Here is a 13,424-nt window from a genome sequence, read left to right as displayed (position 1 = left end):
CAGGTATGCTCCCTTCTTGCTTTTGCTCCATTTTGGGGGGTTCAGATCACGCTGCTTCCCCCCACCCCCATGTGACCCCAGAAATGTCCTCTGTCACAGTGTGCTCCAGTAAGGGACAGCGTGACGTGCTGTCATTGGTTGCCCAGTCCCCTCTGTGTCCCATTAGCTCCCTGCAAGGATATCATCCTCCGAGCTTGGTGTGCCAGCTTGGGGTCCAGTCAGGCTCTCTTTCTCTTCCTCCTTCCTGGTCTGCCTCTGTGCGGGTGTGACATCCTGGCTCCTCTCCCCAACCTTTAGGTTCAGGTCTGCTCTCTGCCACACTCTCTCCCAGGGAGGGGGTCAGTTTGGCTCTGGTTGGGGTGAGCCCTGTAGCTCTCGCTTTTCATGCATCCTTCCATGTGGCCACGCTGTCCTCATGGTTTGCTGCATCATGGTATGGTCTGCATGCCCACTCCCCATTCTGTGGAGACAAGATAAGTACTCTCCCCCAGGTGGATTATGCCCTGCTCCCTCCATCATCATTTCACTTTCATTCACCTCTTTTCTCCCTCCCCCACCCTCCCTCCTTTCACCCTTTTTGGACCAACATATACCTCATTGGGTTTGGTCCAACCTCCTCCCCATTCCCTGTATCTCAACCCAAATGTTATGCTATAGGTGGCTTTTCTTCTATACCTACTGTCCTGATTACATTTACCTCATTTTGTGATTGGCTGACTTCACTTAGCTTAATTTACTCCAACTCTTCCCATGAAAAGACGTGTTTCATGTGCTAATCAGTGCTTTTTAGTGATGCATAGTACTCCGTTGTTTGCATGTGCCAGAGTTTACTGATCCACTTGTCTACCAATGGAAATTTAGATTGTTTCCAACTCTTTGTGATTGTGAATTGCACCGCGATAAACATTGGAGTGCCTACAACTGGTTGTGGTTAATTTCTTACCTTTTCTGGGTCTATACCCAGTAGAGGGATAGCTGGGTCATAAGGTAGCTCAGTTCCATCTTTTTTAAGTATTGCCAGATTGCTTTGCATAGTGGCTATACATACCTAGCAATGTAGGAGAGTTCCTATCTCACCACATTCCCTGCAACATTGTTGCACTCTGATTTTCCAATTTGGGTTAGCTTCAAAGGTGTTAGATGGTATCTCATGGTTGTTTTGATTTGCATTTCTCTGATGACTAATGATTGGGAGCATTTTCTCATATGTTTATTGGCCATATGGGTCTCCTCCTAAGTGAAACTTCTTTCCAACTTCTTCAAAGGGTTAACCGTTTTCCAATTTTTGCAGGCAAGGAGGGTATTTTAGATTTTTGTAATAAGCCCGTTGTCTCTTGTGTCGCTGAAAATCCTCTCCCAGTCTGTGGGTTGCCTTGTTACCCTCTTAATAAAGTGTTTTGATGCACACAGGTGTTTTATCTTTAGTAAATCCTATTTGTCAATTTCAGATTCCCCTGTGTGTGTACCCTGCCCTATTGCAGTTAGCCTTTGTATTCCCTGGGCCAAGGTTCTTAGGTTTGTCCCCATTCCTTTGCTAATGGTCCTGATGATTTTGGGTTTTGCTTCTAGGTCCATGATCCACCTTGAGTTTGTTCTTGTGCATGGGGTGAGGTAGACATCATGCTTCATTTTTCTACTTGTGGATTTCCATTGTTTCCAGCACCAATTGTTAAATAGGGTGTCAACCTCCCACTTGATGATTTTGAGGCCCTAGTCGAAGATCAGTTGTCTATATGCTGATGGCTTTATTTCTGGGTTTTCTGTTCTTTTCCATTGGTCTGTGTATTTGTCATTATGCCACTACCATGCTGTTTTGACCACTGTGGCTTTGTAGTAGCTGTGAAAGTCAGGTAAAGTGAGCCCTCTGACTATGTCCTTCTTCTTGAGGAGTTCTCTGGTAATTCTGGGCTTCTTCCCTCTCCATATAAAATTGGTTGTCAGTTTTTCCAATTCTTTGAAGAAGGTTGTTGGTATTTGGATCAGGATAGCATGAAACTTATAAAGTCTCCTGGGTAGGATAGACATCTTTACTATATTGAGTCTTTAGATCCATGAGCATGGGATTTTCCTCCATTTGTGGAGGTCACTTTTGGTTTCCTGTAGTAGGGTTTTGTGGTTTTCCTTGTGTAGGTCTTTTGTTTTTTTGGTTAGACATTTCGCTGGATATTTCGGTTTGTTCTTGGCTATTGTGAATGGTACTGACTTCTTGATCTTCCATGGTCTTGTCCAATGTGTACATCAAACAAGTCGACTTCTGTTTGTTAATCTGTATCCTGCCACTCTTCCAGAGTATCTGTTAGTACTCTGGTTGTGGAGCTTTTAGGATTTTCAATGTACAAAATCATGTCATCTGCAAATAATGATAATTTCACCTCCTCTTCTCCCAGTCGGATACCTTCAATGTCCTTCCATTGTCTTATGTTATTAGCTAGGACCTCCAGTACGATACTGAATAGAAGTGGGGACATGGCCATCCTTGTTTAGTCCTCTTTTTCAGTGGGATTGATTTCATCTTTTCTCCATTGACCATGATATTAGCTGTTGGCTTTTCTTAGATAGCTTATATTAACTTGAGGAATTGCCCTTCCATTCCTATCCCCCTGAGCATCTTAATTAAGAATGGGTGCTGGATGCTGTCAAATGCTTTTTATGCATCTATGGATACTACCATGTGGTTCTTATACTTTTTCTTATCAATGTGGTGTTTAATATTGATGGATTTTCACATGTTAAATTTTACCTGCATCCCTGGGATAAATCCTACCTAATCCTGATGGATGATGAGTTTTATATACTTTTGTATTCTATTGGCCAATATCTTATTGAAGATTTTTGCATCTATGTTCATTAGTGATATTGGTCTATAGTTCTCTATTCCTGTGGGATCATTGCCCTGTTTGGTTTTCAAAGTTATACTGGCTTTGTAAAATGAGTTTTGGAGTTTGCCATCCTTTTCTACTCTCTGAAATACTTTGTGGAGGATAGGTGTTGGCTCTTCCCTGAATGCTTTGTAGAATTCTCCAGTAAAACCATCTGGTCTGGGAGCTTTTTTTGTTGGTAGCTTCTTGATAACCATATCTATTTCTTCTTTTGCTATGAGTTTGTTTAGGTTCTTGACCTCTATCTGGGATAGTCTAAGGTGAGATTGTTTTCCCAAGTATTTGTCCATATCTTCCACATTGTTGAACTCAATAGAGTACAGACTTTGTGATTACCCTTTTAATCTCATTAGGGTCTGTTGTGATTACCCCTGTTTAATTCCTCATCTTTGTTTGGCCTGGGTCTGGACCATGCAGCCCCTTCCCCCAGCCTCTCAGAAAGATGGGTGATCTGCAGGACTTTACAGTCCCTTCCTCTAGCACCCCAAGGAACTTATCTCTTCGGGCAGGGTCCACACAGCCCCTTCCCCCCACCTCTCAAGGCCAGAGCTGGACTGTGCAGCCTCATCCCCCACATTCCAAGAAGCTGCTCTGTGAAGGACTCAGGCCCTGCAGCTGCACACGAGAAAGCCTCCCTTCTCCCTATCAGCACAAGCACCAGCAGCTCTCTTCACCTCATATGTATATTTCCTTGAACCAAATCCTATAAATATCCCACTGCCCCACTGACTGGCATGATTTCCCTGACCTAACTCATTGGGTCTCAGAACCCACCCAGGAGCTCAAGATGCTCCTGTCCCTTTCTCTGATCTCCCTTCCCTCCTGGGAGCTCTTTACCTACCCTAATAAAGCCACTCTTAACCTCACGTTCTTTGTCTCTATCCTATCTCCGTTCAGTGTCTCAGTGTTGGCCTCTCAATCTTGTCTATTGTTGTTTGCTCTTTCTTTGGTTAGGTTTTCCAGTGGTCTGTCGATTCTGTTGAGCCTTTCAAAGAACCAGCTTTTTGCTGCATTAATCTTCTGCATTGATCTTTTGTCTTCCCAGTGGTTCAACTCTGCCTTGATTTTTATTATTTCTTTTCTTTTGCTGTTGGAGGGATTGTTCTGTTGACTCTGTTCTACTTGCTGAAGGTTTTGTGAGAGTATCTGTCATAAGTCTCTGCCTTTTTCATATATGCTCCTATTGCAATCAAGCTACCTCTAATGACTGCTTTCACCACATCCCATAGGTTTCGATACTAAATATTCTCATTCTCATTAGCTTTTAGAAACTTTTTGCTCTCCCCTTTAATCTGGGTCAGTACCCACCCACTCATGTCACAGAAGATCATTATTCATCCTCTAATTGTTTGTCCTTGTTTCCCTGGTCATCCTTTTATTGATCTCCAGCTTTATGGAATGGTGATCAGAGATGGACGTCTGTATAATCTCTATGTGCTTGAATTTACTCAGGCTTGACTTGTGTCCCAGCATGTGGTTTATTTTCGAAAATGTGCCATGTGTGCTTGAGAAGAATGTGTATTTTTTTTGCATTTGGATGGAAAGCTCTAAATATGTCTATCAGATCTAGTTGCCTAATTGCAGTGTTTAGCTCTATAGTCTCTTTCCCGAGCTTCCTTCCCAATGATCTTTCTCTGAATGTAGTGTATTAATGTTCCCTATTATAATTGTTGAATCTGTGATATCTTTCTTCATGTTCTGAATAGTTTGTTTAACAAATTTTGCGGGTCTCTCATTTGGCTCATATATATTTATTATGCTCACAAGTTCCCTGGTACAGTGATCCTTTGAGCATTATAAAGTGCCCCTTCTTATCTCTTTTTATGGTTTGAATCTTGAAATCAGTTTTATCTGAGACTAGGATTGCGACTCCTGCTTTTTTTGCGTCACTGTTTGCCTGGTATATCTTCTGCCAGCCTTTTATTCTTAGTTTATTCTTGTTTGCAAGGTTAAGTTGTGTTTCCTGCAGGCAACAGATTGATGGGTTGTTTTCCAAGCCAGTCTGCAAACCTTTTTATTTTAATGTAGGAGTTAAGGCCATTGACATTTATAGTTATTATCACAATCTGTGAATTCACTGCTGACATCTTGTGCCTTTTGATTTGGGTGTTTTCCTAACACCCTTCTTATCGCTGTGTTGTGACTTTGTGGGGGGCTTCTTTATTGCCATCTTTTCCCTCTATGGCCAGGTCTCCCCTTTTCCATAGCGGGCTGTGGGGCTGCAGGGCTCTGTCCATGTCTTTGCTCCCATGCGGCTCCAGGCGAGTTTACACGACGGGCCTGTAAGTCCTTGGTCTGTGACTCGGACTCCCACTGCTAAGGCAGAGGTGGTGCACCACAGGACTGCAAGGCTTGGTCCGCGTCTCCCCTTCCCTGTGGATCCGGGTGCGGTGGCAGCAGGCGGCAGGCTTGTAAAGCCCTGGCCCTTGGATCTGCTTCCCCGGCTCTGAGCGGGACGGGGGTGGGGGCGCAGTGGGCCTGCAAGGCTCCGGTCTGCTTTTCCCATGCCCCACAGCACCAGGCTTAGCAGCAGTAGGTGGCGGACTTGCAAAGCCCTGTCTGCGTCTCTGCTTCCACGTGGCTCCAGGTGAGTTTGTGCTGTGGGCCTGTAAGGTCCCCGTCTGTGACTTGGACTCCTGCTGCAAGGCAGAGGTGGCGCATGGAGGGCCTGCAAGCCCTGGTCTGTGTCTCCTCTTCCCTGTGGTTTCGGGTGCGGTGGCTGCCCGCAGTTCTGGGGAAGTTTGCGTGGTGCTCTACTTGGACTTCCCACCTCTCGGGTGGAGGCAGAGTGTGGCACAGTTCTCCTGGCTGGGAGAAGCAGGGGCAGGGAGTTGCGAGGGCTCCCAGAAGCCACCAAGCAGGGGCAATGGTGGGCAGGAAATGCTGGTGCCGGGCAGGCGTGACTGCATGGGGGTTGGAGGTGACCCAAGAACTGGTGCTGAGTATACCCAGCTGCAGACCATCAGACTTGCTCCCGGTTAGGCCCTCGGGCCCCGGGCGGCTGCCCGGGAGGGACCAGAGTTTGCAGGCAGAATTGCTGCTAGCCTCGTGCAGGGAGGAGAACCGTGGGAGAGGCGCAGCTCCCCCAGGTAGGATCCATGAGTGGACAGCTGCTATGTTGTGGTCAGGTCTGGCCTGGGGAGCTCTTCCTGTTCCTGAGGCAGCGACCAGGCCAGGGGGTGGATGGGGGCAGGCACTGGCTGGTGGCGGGTGCACAAGGGTCGCACAGCCGGCAGGAAATCCCTGATACATGGACTCAGAACTCCGGGGCTTGAAATAAAGCAGATGTGGGGCAGGGCCCTCTCCTGGACAAGGAGGATCCCTCGTGGGGACTTTTCCCTTTACCAGAACACTTCCACTTGACCTCCTGGACACCAGACTCACTGTAGCTCTTGTATGGGCCACTTAACTTGGTGCCATCTTGACCAGAACCACTATATTATTTTTTAAACCATCAACTGCTCTCAAGAGTCTACTAAAATATTTTTTTTCCCTTTTTGGATTCAGAACAATTTACACCTTAATTAAACCTGCTCTAAGTCTCTGGTTCTTGTTACTCACACCCTTGTACTAGATTTGTAGCTAAACTGGATTTCACAGGTTTCTCTATGCACATACTCTACCTTTCTGATTTTATTCTTTGCTCATATTGTTTCTTCGATCTAAAATGTCCTTCTTATGACTGTTATTTTTCAAAACATCTCCCTGCCCTCAAAGTGCATCTTTAAAATTACCTTCCGGAAGCCAGGTCAGTACTCTTGCTCTTATTGTTTTCCTCACTTCCTGTAGGAATTTCTGACTTGTTATTGAGTTTCACTAGAGGTCTGTACTTGCCCTTATTCTCAAAACTACTTTTTAAGCTTCCCTTCCTGGGAAACTCCTTCTGTGTTTCTCTGGGATTTCTCTGTGGTACAAACGGTTAACATGCTTATTTGATAGCTGAAAGACAGGAGGCCAACCCAGAGGCACCTTGGGAGAAAGGCTCAGTGGTTTACTCTGGAAAACCAACCCCGGAAAATCCTAGGGAACACAGTCCTATGTTGACACGTGTTGGTCCAACATGAATCAGAATGAATTTGATAGCAATTGGTTTGGTTTTTCTTTGTTAAAGGGAGTAGAGTGCAGCCCTCTATTTATCAAGTACTGAGAACATCAAGTTGCAGGTTAGGAAACTGGTCCAAGACAAGAAAATGGTCAGAGAGACAGGCTCAGATGAAGGAAATTGGGTAATTATGTTACAAATACACCTGTAGTTTGTCTTCTTGGTCAGTCATTCAAATCTGTGAAAATATCTTCCTCTGTAGTGAACTACAATATCTGCTGATTTGGACAAGCTGGTAAGGTTGGGAGGAGGTTAGCAGGCATGTTTTCTTTCCCAGGATGGCTTGCCTGGGAGGAGACAATGAGTCTCATTTGCTCAAATGGTTTAATTATAAACAAACTGAAACCATCAGTAGTTTTCCACTCATAACACTCCTATAGGACAGAGTAGGACTGCCCTATGGGGTTTCCAAATGAGTCCTGGTGGTATAGTGGTTACGGGTTGGGTTGCTAACTTCAAGGTCACCAGTTGGAAACTACTAGTTGCTTCTCAGAGGGAATATCGAGTTTTTAACTCACATATATGCTTGATACAATTGATGTATGGAGTGTTGTAAGAGCTGTAAGAGCCCCCAATAAAATGAGTTTAAAAAAGAAAAGTCCGGAGACTACGGTCCTAGACAGCCTTCAGATCTGGAACTGAACTCAACCCTGTGTTAGAATAATCATCCACTTAAGATCAAAGGGCAACATTTGTCCCATGACAGAGTTAGGATATGAGGAATGGAAATTGCAAACACAGGAGGATATGGAATACATTGAGGGGGCTTCAATAGATAAGTTGAAATAAAATGTATATGAATAATTGACTGTGAAATTGTTTATGTGGTATATAGATTGTTGCCCAACCCACCATAAAAAGTGTTTTAAAAAAAAAGAAATTACAGTCTCAGGCACTCACAGGGGCAGTTCTACCCTGTCCTCTGGGGCTACTATGAGTCAGTATCGCTTGATGGCAGTGGGTGTGGTTTGGTTTCTAGGGCTTCCAAAGCTATACGCACTTCAGAAGCTGACTGCCGCATCATTGTTCTGCAAAGCAGCTGATAGGTATAGGTCAAAAACTTACTGTCGGTTAGCAACTCACTGCTTTAACTGATGGACCAAGAGAGCTCCATCAAAATTCAATTACATTTATAAATATAGTAAACAATAGCTCAAGTAGTAAACCTCTATCACAGTTATTTGACATAATGCTCCTTTAGAGTACTATGAAATATTCTTTAATTGACACAATTTTAAACACTCAGATATCATTTGCTTTATTTGGGTGGAATTATTTTTACTAATAACAAAATGACTAAGAAATGACACATATTACATATAAGCTGACATTTTGTACTAGGGAGAACATATTTTGGAAGGAAAAAGAGGCAAGCTAAAAATAGTAAACTGGAAAAGTCATTTTTATCAGGCAGATTCTGACTGAGAAAAAAAGCCATTGACGTAGAGTTGATTCCGACTCATAGGGAGGTCCCCAAACTCTTGTCTGAAAAAAGTGTTTGCTTTTGTATCTGGATTTGGCCATTTTAAGAAAAGGAACACGATTGTTTTTTGATACTGATATTGAACACTAAGCAACGTTTCTGGTTTCATAATAAATATAATTTTTTTTCAAGAAGATTATCATAAGGAAGAAGCTGGCTAATTTTGGCCCGTTTCTCTAGAATCACAATTTCCTATCTGATGGGAATGGAGGGAGCGTGGCTGTTTATGCTCCAGAAAAGACAGTGGGAAGAAGAGAGGACACAGCATCAAGGGACTGACCTTTTGATTCAGCTGACAGTCACAAAATCCAAGGCTTTAGAATTAGAATCGCAGAGCATGGATGGGGGATGGATGGGATACAATTCTGAGTTCTGCTAAGACCTCAGGATCATCTCTTGAATGTGTGGTCTTCTGTTCATCATTTTCACACAGGATCGGTCCAGCAGTGGTCTAGATGGCGTGCGGGGCCCCAGAATCACCTGCCTTCAGTGCGTCCTCAGACTGGTGCATTAGAACTGCAGTGACTCACCAGGATAGGACCGAGAAACCGCAGTCACTCAATGAAAACACTTTTCAAAATGTGATGAGTGAACAACTTTTCTGAAATAACAGTCAAATAATGTCACCCTCTGCTTACAAACTGATGTTGCTTTGCTATTGATTAAAAAGATGTCGAAATCCCTGTTGGCCCTTCTAATCAGAGTTAGTTAGATGCTTCCCTGAGTACCTCATGTACTCTATTATTCTATTTTACATATTTTTTTACATGTTGCTCCCCACCCACTTTTAACAGCTTCATAAAGATGGAAATCCTGTCTTAATATCTTTATACTTTCACTGTTAATTCATTTCTGAGGGTACATGTTGTATATCCAAATTTTTCCATTTTAAAATGTTAAAAAGTCATTTCAAGGGATACATATTGATAATCTACTAGGCATCTAAAGTCCCTAAGCAAAAACCCAATTCTGATTCATGGAGGCCCTACGTGTTTTTGAGTTGAGCTTTGCTCCATAGGGAATTTCAGTGACTGATATCTTGGTAGTAGATCCCTAGGACTGTCTCTGGAGGCACCGCTCAGCCATTTGCACCACCCAGGGACTCTAAACTCCGTAAAGTTTTATAGATTGAATGTTTACTTTCACAATTTGTCTTTAGGTTGAGGTTGCTTTTCTTATTTTTATTTTATAACAGCCCAACACTGCATCCTTTTCTTGAGAGCAGCATTTTTTGATTCAGTGTGGCTCTAATGGCTGCTCCTGTTTCGGAAGAGCCTCTGGGGTTGGCTGAGGCTTTTGCTCTAACTTCATTGCTGTCCAAGTCCTCATTTCTTTCAGGTATTATTCCTGAGAACACAATAAATCACCTGGATGCAAATCTCTGACTCAGGAATCTGACCTATGACAGGTTCTCAAGCCAACGCAAGTAATCACATAATCAAAGTAAAAATAGATTTCTTTGGCATGTGCTCCTTTAATATAAGATTAGTAGGCACATCTTTATATCAAATTGTTAACCTTTAAATCTACCTCTTCAGATATTCTGTAGGAGAAACTGTGATCCTGCACATTGTAAACGTGGATGGTAAATATGGGCTACAACCTCTTGACCCTTAGAAATGATTTCACAAATGTCTCTAATCTTTCTGTGGAAAGGAGAATCTGCTTAACACAAAGTGAAGCAAAGTGGATTCTACCAGTTTAGGAAAGAAAATTATGGCAGGAACTTGAATTTTTGTGCTTGATTTTCCAAAACAGTCAAATAATAGGAACTGAGCCAGAAACCCTTTACCTCTGATCCTGTCTCACTGCCAGTGAGTCACTGCTGACTCAGAGTGACCCTGTAGGATAGGGTGGAACTGCCCCTGTGAGTTTTCCAAATTGTGACTTCCATGGAAGTAGAAAGTCCAGGCTTTCTTTGATCACATAGACAACCTAATATTATAACAATGTTTAGGCCAAGGGTAATTATCTCTAAATATGAGAATAATAGGATAATGCTATCCTACTTCCATTAGGAAGAAGTTCTTTACAGGTTTATGTGGGACTAGTGGTGGACAATTCTTCAGTAATCTTACATAGGAAATTGAGTTTCAGTAACTAGAGGTGTGCTGTTTTGCTGAGGAGCACGAATGCAAGTGTACACAAAGAACATATGAAATGGCACACACAGTGTGTACTTAGATTCAAAACATGGTGGTGTGACTATAAGAAAGAAACAAATGAAAACTCATTATACGACTAATCTAAACAATTTAAACCAAAATTCCATTTGAAGCTCAAACTTTCTCATTGAATTTCATCTAGGTTGATTTCAAACAAAACAAAAACAAGTAATTAACTGAAAATGAATCAGTTGAAGGTCAGTTTGTTTCCTTGGGAATGTAGCTTGCAGGTACTCTATGCAGACGTTCTGGCAACGCTCTCTCTCTGGATCCTGCCTCTGACACAACATCGCTGGCTGCCATTTCTTGGCTCGATGTGAGCTCAGAGCCTGCCATCTGACCTGCAGATTTTGGATTCATCAGCCCCTGCAAACATGAGGAAGGAGATGCTTCCAGCCTGAAGCCTATTATTGGATTTGGGACTTGCCAGCCTTAACAACTCTGTGAGACATTTTCTTGATATAAATCTCATTCTCTATGAGGGGGTCTTCAAAAAGATTCTTGGAAAATTCCGCTATCTCTTAATTCCATTTTACACAAATTTTATATCTTTCACTGGTTTTGCTCCTTCTAGCGAACCCAGTTGAAGACCCTTGGTACCAAGAGTGATTTTAGAGGAATGCGTGTGCTACTCCAGCTGATTTGACAAGTGACTCAAAGAGCTGCTAGTTTTGAGTAGACCTAGAAGGAGGGAAGGTACTGTATGTAGCAGGTTCAGGCTGCCATGCAAGCCACTCAGCCACTTAGGCCATATGATCCAACGGATCCAATGATATTGCAAATGTCAGTGACAGAGATGGTTTTTAGAGCCTTTGGCATGTTTTTAGAGCCTTTTGCACTCAAAGTACAGACTCTTAGGATTTTGGAGCAAAGCCCTGCTATCCTATGCAGATAACTGCTCTATTTTTGAGAAACAGCTTTTAGCTTGTTATTGGGAATTAGTTGAGATTAAATGCGGCTTGAGTTTCCCTCATGACTAGAGTGTTATCGAACTCACAGAGTCATAAGATCAGATGTACACAGCTAGCATCCCATTATTAAATGGAAGTGATATATACAAGAATGGGCTCAAGCAGGCCATAAAGGCACAAGTAATTTACATGGGGAAGTGGTCCAAGTGCCTGTGGTCTTGTCATATTTCCTTTTCTATACTGTTCTGCACCTATGGCCTCATGGGGGAGTTCCTAATAATCATTTATCTGAGACAACCATGCCTGGTGTACAGATTGTTCTGTGGGACATTCAGAGATCACTTAAAAATGGACTGGAGCAGCACTGTGATCCATTTTTGGTACCTCTCTGGAAGGCAGTGGTGGAAGCATAACCTCCCAATGGGCAAACTTCAAGCAGTACATACAGTTATTCATTTTGCTTGGAAGAAGAGATGGCCAAATTTGTGACTGGATACTGATTTATCAGCTGTGGGCAATGGCTTGGCAGGATGGTCAGTGTCTTTGAAGGAAAACGATTTTAAACTTGGTGATATGGAGTATGGTGAAGAGGCATATGGATTAACTTCTCTAAAGGGGCTCATGAACTAAGTGGCCATGGTGGCAGGGGTGGATGTTATGGCCTCAGCAGCATAGACCATCATCTGACGTGATTACTAGTAGCCTAGTCCCTTTATAAATGAAGGCTTGGCTAACCCACCAGGCAAATATCCATGACCAACTGAGGTGCTTGCTGAGGGCAAAGGGAACGTGGAATGGGTAGTGGGAGATGGCAGTTCTAAATACCATCTTGACCACATGGCCAACTGCAGAAATAAGACCTGTAATTGTTAGGAATATTTTCCCTTGTTTTACTATACATATATATGTGTTTATAGAGCATTTTAAATTTCCCCCTTATTACTTAAAAATAAAAGAAACAAACAGGGTTAATGCTTTTCCAGTTGTACACATGCTAGTTGTATCATGTTAGGTGCAAGTAAGATTTTGTGATTGTTTTTATTTAGAAATAATGTATGGTTTTAAGGAGATGTGTACAGGAATCAGGTTGATAGATTGGATGTTCTGAGTCAACTGGCTAGGATATGATTCTTGGTGGTTTGGCTCTTACATGATGTACTATCATGTAAACATGCTCCATTTTGTTATCAGGTATAGGAGCAAATTAGTTGCGTGTACACACACACACACACACACACACTTTTTCTGATTTTGGTTCCATATAGAACTCAGCCTATGACAATGACCCCCAAAGCCAAATTCATAGGCCTTGAGTTGATTCTGACTCATAGCAACCCTATAGGACAAGGTAGAATTGCCCGTGAGGGTTTCTGAGACTGTAACTCTTTACTGATGTAGAAAGATTGGCTTTCACCCCTAGAGCTGCTTGTGGCTTCAAACTGATGACCTGGATGTTAGCAGCTCAATGGGTAACCACTAGGGCTCTGGGATAATTAATAAACTAACTAAAAACGACAACAACCCCAAAGCCCTCACTGCCATTGACTCAATTCTGACTCTTAGCAACCCTGCAGGATAAGGTAGACCTGTCACTGTGAGTTTCCATGACTGTAACTCTTTAAAAAAACAAAACCTAAAACAGTTTTATTAATACTTCATCATCCATATATCATTGTTATTCATGTAGTTACTCTTTTAATTGTGACAAAAATATACACAACAAAACATTCTCCAATTCAACAACTTCTACATGTATAATCCAGTGCCATTGAGCATACTCTGGGAGTAGAAAGACCCCTCTTTTTTATCATTTTATTAGGTGCTCATACAACTCTTATCACAACCCATACATACATCAATTGTGTAAAACGCATTTGTACATTC

Source organism: Echinops telfairi, unplaced genomic scaffold (assembly GCF_000313985.2).
Source record: "Echinops telfairi isolate 266 unplaced genomic scaffold, ASM31398v2 ScPeMD7_2;HRSCAF=8, whole genome shotgun sequence".
Classification (NCBI taxonomy): Eukaryota; Metazoa; Chordata; class Mammalia; order Afrosoricida; family Tenrecidae; genus Echinops; species Echinops telfairi.
This window is presented reverse-complemented; position numbering follows the sequence as displayed.